At 35.0% G+C, this 12543-nt stretch overlaps 1 long non-coding RNA gene across 3 annotated transcripts; it reads left to right on the top strand.

Moving 5' to 3' along the window:
* Positions 1-864: 864 nt before the first annotated feature.
* LOC129451247 (uncharacterized) lies at positions 865-5626 on the top strand. Of its 3 annotated transcripts, XR_012360389.1 has the most exons (8): positions 871-1304; positions 1599-1708; positions 1960-2110; positions 2436-2564; positions 3317-3385; positions 3470-3644; positions 3725-3807; positions 4809-5626. It is a non-coding gene; the product is annotated as an uncharacterized lncRNA (long non-coding RNA). The 3 variants fall into 3 exon arrangements; XR_012360388.1 differs by having other exon boundaries at positions 865-1304; positions 1599-2110; XR_012360390.1 differs by lacking the exon at positions 3317-3385 and having other exon boundaries at positions 868-1304; positions 1599-2110.
* Positions 5627-12543: the final 6917 nt, after the last annotated feature.

Raw genomic sequence — 12543 nt, 5'->3', positions numbered from 1 at the left:
TAAAACTAAAGTTCGATTCAGTTCGATTTGTGAACTGTTCGGTTACTTCCTGAGAACCGGCTCAAAAGAACGATTCATTCATGAACCTAACATCACTACTCAAAACGCGAATAAATCCATTGCCATTTTGCCTGAAAAACCACCTCAGGCAAGCGTATATACTTTTTGTGATATATGGGAGGTTTTGTGAAATTGCAGTGTTTCTATTGCCCATATTTTCAATTCACAATGTCAATTTGAGCATTTTGAAGGGCAGTGGAAACGCAGCTAGTGATGATGTTTTGTGTTCTTGATTCATAGTCTGTATTTCGTTGTCATTGTTTATTAAATTTTATTTGTTGTTTGATATTCTCTGTCTCCTTGTCATCCTCCACGAGAGTCATTACAAAATGTCAGTTCAACCTACTATTTTAAATTTTGACTTGTGATAAGTTAACATAAGTTGAAATTGTTTAAATTAACTCACTCTTAGAAGACATTGAACCTTTAGAGTTAAAAAAAGAACCCAGAAGTTCAAATATGAACTTGCAGTAATTATAAAGGTTCAAAGTTGAACTTACAGATTCTATGAATATCCCTTGGTTATTTGGACAGTTCTTTTTAGAACCTTTGTTGTGGCCAAAGGGTTCATTTTAGAACTGACCTTTTGTGAAGGTTCCTTTATGAACCTTTTCTCAAATGGAGTCGGACTGTTAAGATTTTATAATTGTATAGACTAATAATAATATTAATAATAATAATAATAATAATAATAATAATAATATCCTTAATTAACATTAACAAACATTAACAAAGAGAGAGATATAGAGTGTGTGTGTGTGTGTGTGTGTGTGTGTGTGTGTGTGGGGTTGCGTGTGTGTGTGGTTGCGTGCACGTGTGTGTGCAGTAGCCTATTGTATGTACAATGCATAGACATACTGTATAGCCTAAGCTTCATTTGGGTCTATTCAAATGAACTGAATAGATGGTTTGCGACAGGTACCTATAACACACACTAAAAGAATCTCCAAGTGTCATTCAGAACTTATTTAATGCATGCATAATAAAATAAATAAGATACAGTGCTGGCCAGAACATAATCTTTTAACAACGGCCACATCCAATGAAACAATATGTTTTGCTGGCAGCAAACGTTTGTAAGTCAATGAAACTGAGACCTATCAGCACCATGACGTAATTAATGTTCACGACATAATTCCAGCAGCCGCAGTCGCGCATACACGCGCAAGATTTCACGCGCAAAAACCGTTACAACCGTTGCAGCGCGAGCACAGGGACTGAGAGGAACAGCGCACCTATCTGAGGTAAAACCTAACAATTTTACTATTCACTTTATAAAAAATTGAAGATAACATTAACGTTATGTAGCCTTATGTTAATATTAAAGCGTGGGCTGCATATTTTGAGTGTTTTTGAAGATCTAAGACCGGATGTCTAGAAATAATGGGAATCTTCAGTTCCGAATCACAAACGTGATGCAACCTATTTTTGATATAGTACTGTAAATACATTATTAATAGTATATAAATGTATATTTATTTTGGCAAATGAACTGTTATGTGATATCATTCTCCTCTAAACTGCAATTATTTTTCTAGGGACTGAAACAAATATGAGCACAGAAGTTATTCAATGGACTACTCAAGATGTGACTGGTTGACTGGAAAAAGTTTCCACAAATTTATCCTAATTTCCTAATTATTTCAAGGTTGATCTCACAGGAATGCCTACTCTTTTTAACTGTGTCATATGCAGCAAACAAACATTTTCTATAAACAGACACATTGGCCTTTATCACCAAAATAGCCCAAAATTTGAATTCACACGTGGATTAAATAGTTGTGGCAAAATAAACAAAATCTTCAGTTCCAATAGATTAGGTTAAAATGTATGTTTGCTGCAATATATAATTCAGAATGCAATTTTGTTAAAATTATCATCTTCTACTCCTTGTTTTAGAGAATGAAATTGATGGGGATACGTTAATTAACCTAACTGAGAATATGAGCTAAATGTTTTCCTAAAATAAAGGATCAAGTTAAATTCATTAGACTACACAGAAACAAATAAAGACTGAAATGCCTACCAAGACTACACACATCAGTCATGAGTAAGTGTTTTACATCGAATTACTTTATTACTACACTATAAAAAATATGCAGCGTTTTTGTTGAATTAACATATATATTTTTGTTACTTTAACTTTAAAAAATCTAATACACTTTAATATAAAATTGTATAAGTTATGTCAACTTTTCATCAAATGCTCCAGGCAAGTATTATATGTTCATCAAATACTTCTGCCTCAGGCTATTTAGAAACAACAGTTTGTTGACAGAATCCATTAAGAGTCTGATAAAAAACGCTAAAAGAAAGCATGTACAAGGCACACTTAGAGGGTTTTGCATCTGAACTTATATATCTTCCATTTTCAGGTATCCAACAAGTTACCAATTAAACAAGGTGTGATTATCCCTTGTCACCAAATACCAGTTCTTGAGAGACTGGTAAGAGAATGGAACCACAAGATTTCATCAAAAGTCCAACAGATAACCAGTGCAGAGGTAAAGCATGTCAGACAAAGTGACACCTTAATGGACAATTATAATTTTAAAATGCTTTGTGTTTTTTATTTTATAAGACTGAGGAAAACCAAGACATGTCATGTACAGTATAGAAAGAGGTAATTGTCACAAACAGACTGATCTTCAGGATTCAGTAAAAGCAGCAGTGGCGGCTCGTGACTGCTCATCCGAGGGGAGCTAATTCCAAATAAGTGTTCGGAGTGTCATGTGTGTTGCTTGCGTTTTCAAAATATGTGTTGGTTGCGTCATGTGAACCATGTGCATCCATGTTTTGTCAAAGTAAGTGCCTGCTGCACACGCATCAAAACCATTTATGATAAAAGAGATGCTAATGTTCACAAAATACACACAAGACACTCCCTTAACAGTAAATTCTGATTACACATTAGATTATGTGAGTATCTGGCAAACGCAAGTGTCTCTTTTATCATAAACCCTTTAGACACGTTTGCAGCAGGCACTTATTTTGACAAGACACGTGATGCACACAGGATCTCTCATAGCGCAGAACACATATTTTGAAAAAAGGAACCACACACATCACGGGCTACATACATATTGTGACGAACTTCGCATTGAGCGCTCTCAAAAAAAGAAGTCACCGGCCGACACTGAAAATCAGTAAAGTTAATAATGCATACATTTGTGGAAAGTCTGAGCAGCATTGGGGTGCACTTTGAAAAAGTGAAAACAAGAATGCTTGAAAAAACAACAAATAATAAACTTTTTAGAGGACTGCATGGCATAGACAATAACTGAGAGGACTAAATCCCTATCCAGCCCTTAAAGTCCCTTCAGTTGTGAGTAGAATATTGTTCAAATTTAAAAAGCAAAAAAAGAAATATTGTATCTGTTAATATTTTCATTATATTGGATTCTAACAGCTTGCATTTGAGGTCCAAAGCATACTTGACACAGACATTGAAAGAAACATGCTGAAGAATCTAGGCCTGGTGGCACAGAAAGTGATTAATGAGTGCCACAGAAGACATTTTGGAGTGCATATCTGTACCGAACTGGATGAAGCAAAACAAGCCTACATTGATTTGGCACACTGAGGTAATGTAGCATGTTAAACTAAGAATGACAATAAACAATGAAACAATATGTCAGATGCAATTTCATAATTTTTATTAAAGGTCTCTCAATGGCTGCTGCTGCTACCATGTTGCTTCCATTTCTTTTCAAGGAGAGCCCAAGATTCCTTTATGTCATTAATCAGGTGAGCGTATGTGGCTAAGTTTATCTTTTAAGAGTTTAAATCTATAATAATCCTTTTTCAACCCTATCTTTTAATATCAACTTTTTAAAGCCGGTATTGCATTGTGACCAGTGGCGGCTGGTGACTTCTCTTCCGAGGGGCGTTAATTAATAATATGTGTTCGGAGTGTCATGTGTGTTGGTTGTTATGTCAAAATATGTGTTCAGCCCATCATGTAAACCATGTGCATTATGCGTCTTGTCAAAATAAGTGCCTGCTGCACATGCATCGAAATGATATGATAAAAAAGACAAAATACTCGCAAGACACTAACTTAAAGGTGCAGTGTGTAAATTTTAGTGGCATCTAGTGGTGATGTTGTGAATTGCAACCAACGGCTCGGTTCACTGCTCACCCCTCGCTTTTGAAACACATAGAGAAGCTACGGTAGCCGTCACCGGACAAACTTGTCATCGTCGGAGACAACTTAATAAAAAAAGTTTGTCCGTTAAGGGCTTCTGTAGAAACATGGTGGCACAAAATGGTGACTTCCATGTAAGGGGACCCTCGTGTGTGTAGATAAAAACGTCTCATTCTAAGGTAATAAACACATAACGGTTCATTATGAAAGGTCTTTATACACCCCTGATAATATAGTTTTGTATATTATTTTGCATTTCTGCCAAGAGATCCTTCTAAAAATTAAACACTGCACCTTTAACAGTAAACTCATTACACACTTTTATCATAAACCTCTTAGATGCATGGGCAGCATGAACTTATTTTGACAAGATGCATGATGCACATGATTCACATGACGCGCCGAACACATATTTTGAAAGGACGAACCACACACATGGCGAGCTTCGCATCGTGCACCCTCAATACTCACCGGCCGCCACTGATTGTGACAGGTAAAAATTCCTAATAAAGCATCTGAACTGGAAAGTTAAAAATAATATTTGTTTATAATATTAAATCCAAGTAGGAGCTTTGTATAACATTATCACTTTCTTGTTTAGGTACCAAATACACCCAACCCAGTTCTATACATAAAAGGAAGCCCTTTGGGTGCAGATTCAATCCTGGAGATAATGATGGAAGGTGAGAAAGTCTTTGAGGATAGAAGATTTCACTATAGCGCTTGTGCAGTCTACTTCATCTTCAGCATTGAAAAATTAATTTTTAAATTAATGTATGTTTATGTAAATGTATAAAGTGGAAAGTAAATACATGATGTGGATGAATCAACATTATTTTAAAAGATATATTCTAAATATCTATATATATCAATATATTGAATATACTGTAAAAATATGTCTATGTATGTATGTATGTAATGAAACAAAACAAAAATGCCACCTGCAGTTATTAAAATGGCCAATTTCTTGTTTAAATGAATGTATGTTTATGTAATGGCATAGTGTAGAGTGTAAATACATGATGTGGAGGAATCAACATTATTTTTAATTATATTTAAATTATACCACTGGGCTGTTGAATGCTTTATTCTGATTGATTGAGAAATATTCCATGGGTATGCATTATTTTCGATAACTGCACACCTTACTTGTCAAATGTCTTAAAAATAGCCACCAGAGCAATGTTTGTGGTAATCGTCATATAAGCAGAATAATTGACTCTCGAGGTGTAACGGTAACCCGCTTCGCGTCGTGCCACATTACCACCTTGGGTGTGCATTATTTTCTTATAATTCAATGGCCTGTTGTCAATTATTCCTTACAATGATATATTCAGTTACATTCTGTTAAATGTTGAATGAATTTGTTAATGTTTGTTTAAATTGCTGTCATGTTTGCAATAAACATTTAATAAAGTATCATGATGTTGTGTCTGTTATGAAAAAGTGTAATGATAGTAATGAATAATAATAGTCATAATTATTATTATTATTATAATGTCCAGAAGAAGGTTCAAAAAGGAACTCTGCTGGTTCTTTAAAGCGCCTTTAGGAGAGGGTTCTAATTGGAACCTTTTTAAAAAGGTTCAAAAATGAACCTTAAAGGTTCCCCCACAGTTGCAATCTCCAGGAACTTCAAAAGGTTCATTTTAGAACCTTTTCTTTTTAGAGTGTTAAGTAAAAGTAACACAAAATGTTGATTTGACATAATTTTTAAAGAGCATTGAACTTCTAAAATAAAGGTTCAAAACGGGTTCTTCACAATTTTTGATTCCCAAAAAACCTTTAAAGTCAGAAAACTATTTTATAATCTGTTGAATATTTTTTTCACTACAAAGAAACAATTTAAAGTTTTTGTGGATGTTTAAGGATTTATATGTCCTGACAAAGACCATATATGAAATCTTTATTTTTAAAAGTGTGGGTGACACTCCAAGCTAAAAAGGAAATTCATTTGCAGAATAAGTTATTGCATTTTTGATGCAATTTTTTTTACTTGGGAATAGGGCTGTCAAAAGATTAAATGCAATTAATCGCATCCAAAATAAACGTTGTGTGAAAATATTATGTATATATAAATACACACACATTCATGTATATATTTAAGAAATATCTGCATTTATATACTGTATATACATTTATATAATTAATAAATATAAATATTTTATATATAAATACAAAAAAAATTTCTTACATTTTTTCTGATGCCCAGCTGATGCCTGACCAACGATCACCAGCAGAACCCGCTTAAAGGCGGAGTCCACGATGTTTGAAAAACGCGTTGGAAAAGGAGACGGGCCGACTACCAAAACACACTTATAGCCAATCAAATCAAATCAAATGCCGGTTGCGTATGTGTGGGGCGGGTATATCAACAGAAGGTCCAGATTCTATTGGGGTAGGGGCGTGTTTGTTTAGGTGATTTCAAATATCAACATTGGCTTTCAAACATCATGGACTCCGCCTTTAATCTCCGCTTAATCTCCTTATCCGTTTATATGTGTGTATATATTAATATATATCTCCCAAGGGTTTTTTCCTCCTAGGACTTTTTTTATGTCCCCGGCTAAAAAGCCTGGGTTTTTTTTTCTCCTAGGGGTTTTTTTAACCCGGGGAGACAGCCTTCTTGGGCTTAACTTAGCTTCCTCTTCTAGACTTTACATTAGTAATACGCTCGCTGATAATGTTAGTCATAGCCACAGCAAATTTAACTGCTTATGCTATCGTGTATTATGTTGTGCTCTCTGTCGTTTTTCTGTGCTTTTCACTGCTTCTATTAATGTAAAGCTGTTTTGAAACAATTAACTATTGTGAAAATCGCTATATAAATAACATTGAATTGAATTGAATTGAATTAAATATATACATGATTGTGTCTGGTTTTATATATACATAACAATTATACACAGTACACAGACATATGTTATGTAAACACAAACTTTTATTTTGGATGTGATTGATCGCGATTAATCTTTTGAAGGCCCTACTTGGGAATAATGTGCACGAATCCTTCCAAATTCTGCAATGTCATTGACTTTAAAAACAAAAGAGACCAAAGAATCAAAGATGAAAGGGACGTTCTTGATTTCCCATCTGTGAGTGAAGGATGAGATCATGAGACCACCATGCAATTTTCTGTGTGGATATCCGAGGGCCAAAATATGACCCATAACTCACGGCGATGTTTCCGGATGCTATCGTATAGATCTGAGGAGCTTCAAGTGTGTGTGTGTGCTTTGTGAATCGGTACAGGGAACACGACACTGTGTGGGTGTCTGAACTGTATTGTAATCAGATAGTCGGCTGGTATCATTGTGTCATGTTAATAAATTAATCATCTGAAATTAACACCCTGATTCTTGTCAGGTAATGACTCAGAAAGCACACTCTCTCCTTCCTTCTATCTTTCCACCCCCAGTCCATTCTGTTGCTTTATCAGCTTCATTTTAACCAGCCCAGCTGTACTTGTCATCAGCCCCATTTTTAACTGTAGCAGTTTGTTTTTCTCTCCCCTAAGAACCCAAGATTTGACTGAGGGAGAGAGAGAGGGAGGAGAACATGTCGAAAGAGGGAGAAGAAAGCCATTTGGATGTACTGTAGATCTAAGCCGCTGTGGTCGTGGTGGTGGCTGTGAGACTGAAGGGTAGATTGAGGCGGAGGGGGTTCGTGGTGATGACTTAAAGACCCGTCTTTTCATCAGTCGCTTTCAGTGCACGCTGCCTACAGGTGCAATCAGAGAACGAAAGAGAGACACTTGACTTTCAGCCCTCACCTCTCCTCACCTCAGCCTTTAGAAAGCAACCGCAGAGGAGGTGGCCTGCACTCTATTCTTCTCGGCCTCGTTCTTTCCATCTCGCCCTCGTTCATTTCGCACATTTGATATGCAGATGACCGACCGGCTTTCAAACGGGTAAATTGCAGGCTACTAGGAAACGATATCTCGCTTTCGCTGACCTTCAGGAGGGTCCCCATAGCAACGCGGTCTTAAGGCTCCCGTGGCGACATTGAAGTCCAGCGAGCTGGTCTTCTGGATTTTGAGCCTTGCCGCTAAAACCTGTTCAAATCTGATTATGGAGGATTATCTCCTAATTGATTTCACTCCAGGCCAAGTTTTTGATTTTTTTTAATAACCCTAGAAACTGCATTCTGCAGCACTGAGGACAAAAGCGTGTGCATGTGTTCTGAAAATAAAACTACAGTACAAACATATGTGGCAGTGTGTGTTTGTGCACATTTTTGTCATTAGCTAAATTTAGGTATATACAAATTTTTTATATTTTAAATATAATATTCATTCATTATCCATATTTAAAAACTATCACAAATCTATTTAATATCTAGATTTTTTTCTACACCATGTAGTGGACATGTAACTGTATTATAACAGCATATTTATTATACATTATTTATTAAAGTTTTTCTAGCTAAAATTTAGTTTAAATTAAAATGTAAAGTCTGAAGTATTACTTAACCGTGATATTATGCCTTGAGCAAGGTGTTCTGTATCAAGCGTGCACCATGGTGTATAAAATGTAAGTAAAATAACTGCATTATAGTAAAGTGACTTAAGCATCTCCAATTCAGTTATGGCACTTTGATAGACACTTTACGCACATATTTCTGCTTGTCATAACTGCCTATTTATGACTGATCTTAATGACTTTTCCATGTTGAAGAAATGCTTTAAGAAGCATCGCTTTTCTTTCTCACCGACTCCAGATGCTGTTGTCTAATTTCGTAAAGGTTACCTTGATTTAAAGTTATCCTTGGTTTTTTTATACTGTAGATCTGAGAGAAATCTGAGGGAATCATTTTGTTTAGTGTTCTCTGTAACAGATCAATTATATTATTATATTATATTGAGGTGATATCATCCAAATAAAATGATCAAGAGTTCCTTCCAATAGCATTTAGAAACTTTTGTTACTTTAACTAGGTAAATAATTGCACATGGTTAAGTAATCCCTACTTTAAAATGTCCTATTCTTAGAACGAATGTGTTAAAAACACTACCCAGTCTCACAAAGTTTCGTGATATAGTCACGTATTTTTTTATTCTTTTTTCGTGCTATTATCACGAAATTTCGTGTTTTTTCGTAGTCGTATAACGAATTCCTGTTTTCGTGTGATTATCACGTATTGGTTACTCGACTGTTTTTTCCTATTTTTAAACCATTGTCGCTTCGGTTTAGGGTTAGATTTGGTGCTTGCATTAGAATGTCACTTAATATATTGATCTATACTATTTTTCCTGATTTATTTTTTTATATGTCGCCTGGCGTTAGGGTTAGAGTTGGGTTTGGATGTCATTTTATGTAAATCTAACCCTAAACCGAAGCGACAATGGCAAGAAAATAGGACAAAAGAGCCGAGTAACCAACACGTGATAATCACACGAAAACAGGAATTCGTTATACGACTACGAAAAAACACGAAATTTCGTGATAATAGCACGAAAAAAGAATCAAAAAAATACGTGACTATATAACGAAATTTCGTGAGACTGGGCTGTAAAAACAACACATTTGTGTTGATTCTGAGATAACACACTAAATGCGTTGTCCCAGAATCCACCCATCTCTGTGTTATTATGGAAACAACTCATTTTGTGTTACTTTTAACACAACTTGTGTTTTATTTTAACACAACTTGTGTTTTATTTTAACACAAAATGACACATAATGTGTTAAAATTACACATGTGTTAAAAGCTTAACGCACAAAGATGTGTAAAAAATTAACGCATCCTTTCTAAGAGTGTGCGTACACAAATAAATCTGTGGAAATTACAGTGTTACTTGCAGCTGGTTGCCGGTAAATTACCGTAGATTTAAATGTATGTTATTTACTGGCAAAAGTTTGTTGAAAGTTAAATAAATTTTGTAATATTTATCTTTACAGAATAAAACTATACAATAACAGCCCGCATACAAAGCATTCTGGGAACCAGAAATCATCAACAACCTTTTTCTGTTTTTTGCTTCAGATTTTGTTTTCCAGAATGTTTTGCTTGATGCAGTTATTTTAGTTTTACTCTGTAAAGACAAAGACTTGTAAATGTATAATGTTCATTTAACTTTTAACAAAATGTTGCCAGTAAATAACATAAATTTAAATCTACGGTAAGTTACCGGCAACCAGCTGAAAGTAACACTGTAATTTCTACTGATTTTTTTTACACGCAGAGGTTTGATCGTAAAGTGTGCATATGCAACACTTCATGTTGCGGGTTTGAGCAGACGTACGTACTTTTGCTTGTCCGATTGCTGCAGGTTTTTGGAAATATAAGCCATTCTTGCTGCTTGAAAAGAATTTAAACATTGACAAGTGCTCTTTTATATTTCAATGAATGCCAAGCTCAAAATCATTTGCGATTTATAGATTTCCCATCTGAAAGAAAGGGATACGCGCGTTTTCTGTGCGTACGTTCATTCTATGAATCCCACGTGGGCATTTTTGATAAATGATTGTAAGATCAAATGTAGGATGGATTCTAGGCAGCACTTTATAAATGAGGCCCTAGATGTCACCATAAGGGTTTTGAAACCTTAGGGATTTCTGTTGGAACTGTAGAGGCTCGTGAGATGGTGCAACCCAATATCACGAAATTACATACCTATAGTCACGTAAATTTGTGAGTCTTAAGCGTGACACTGACACAGTTTTCCGCCTTTTTGCTTGAATGTCTCGCATTTCTGTTTACGTGTCACTGTCACATATTTGTTACTCAACAGTTTTGTCCTATTTTCTTTCCATTGTCGCTTTGGTTTAGAGTTAGATTTGCATAAAATGACATCCTTACCCAAACCCAACTCTAACCCTAATGCCAGGCGACAATGGTTTAAAAATCATAAAATATAAAAAAAATAATGAAAAATTGTATAAACCAATACTTAAGGTGACATATAACGCAAACACCAAATCTAACCCTAAACTGAAGCGTCAATGGTTTGAAAATAGGACAAAACAATTGAGTAACAAATATGTGACACGTAAACAGAAATGCGAGACATTCATGCAAAAAGGCGGAAAACCATGTCAGTGTCATGCTTAAGACTCACAAATTGACGTGACTATAGGTGCGTAATTTCGTGACACAGGGTTGGATGCTAATGAGTTGCAAGTAGTCAATTTAATAAAATGTCATTTTAAAGCTGAATGTTTGAAATTAAATAAAAATAGCGTTGCTTAAAATATCTGGGTAAATAATATTGAGATATGGCTGACAAAAAATCCTGCTCATATTATTATCCCAAGGAAAGGATCTAGATAAAAAAATTATGTTTCCCTTGAGAATCCAGAAGCAAGTTTTATGTCTCATACTGTACAAATGTATCAAATTCTAAGAAAACCTTACAATGTGAAATATGCTCTTCACATTCATCTTTATAAACGTTGTTCATTTTATTTCTCCTAAGAAAATCTAAAAGAAAAATAAGACCTTTAAGCACATCATTTCCTGAGCTGTATAAGAACATCTGAGTTATGTAGTTTTTCTTTTGATCATTATTGGAACAAAAGCACACATTTTATAAAACATTATTACACCGTAAAGGTGACCACAGATGCCCATGAGAATCATTTTAAAATCTTTGTTTTAACTCATTTGTGTTCCAGCTTTTTAAATCTAAATTTATGTTACACCAATGAGATTGTGACCTTCAGGTGTTACCTTGGCAATAATAGGCTCTTTACCTCTATATCACCTGTAGCCATGTGACAACCTCACAGGGACAATCAGTACCAGATTTTACGAGTTTTTGAAAAGAAATTGTTTTCAAAAGGAAATGGTTGCTTTGGTAATAAATGGTATTTTGAAAACATACAAAATGATCTAAAGGGGTGTGTGTGTGTGCGTGCGTGCGAGAGAGAGAGAGAGAGAGAGAGAGAGAGAGAGAGAGATGTAGTATGGAATAAATACCGGAAAAGTAAAAATAAAAATACTTTTTTGTGTGCGTTTAAAGAACACATTCATTGCTCTGAAAAATAAAACAAGTTGAAATTGTTTAACTTAATTTAAGTTAAAGTAACATAAAATAAATGTTGATTCGATAGTTTTTTTTACTGTGTACTGACACTCGAACACAAACACGCATACAGTGAAGAACACTTAAAAGATCAAAAAATGCAAAGAAATTTTGTGTTTTTTTTAATCAACATTTCTTCAAAGGAATGTATTAGTTGTTTAACCCTTTTAAAGGCATGTATGCAGGAGGGAAATCAAGAGAGGGCTTGTGGTGGTGGTGGTGAGGTGTGGACACAAAAAGAAAACATCACACACAAACATGGTGTTTTACAAACGTCTGAACACATCACTGGAGAGGAATGGAGGTCTTT

This window comes from Misgurnus anguillicaudatus, chromosome 21 (genome assembly GCF_027580225.2).
Source record: "Misgurnus anguillicaudatus chromosome 21, ASM2758022v2, whole genome shotgun sequence".
NCBI lineage: Eukaryota > Metazoa > Chordata > Actinopteri > Cypriniformes > Cobitidae > Misgurnus > Misgurnus anguillicaudatus.
The sequence above is the reverse complement of the archived record's forward strand: the minus strand, read 5'-3'. Positions and strand labels throughout refer to the sequence as shown.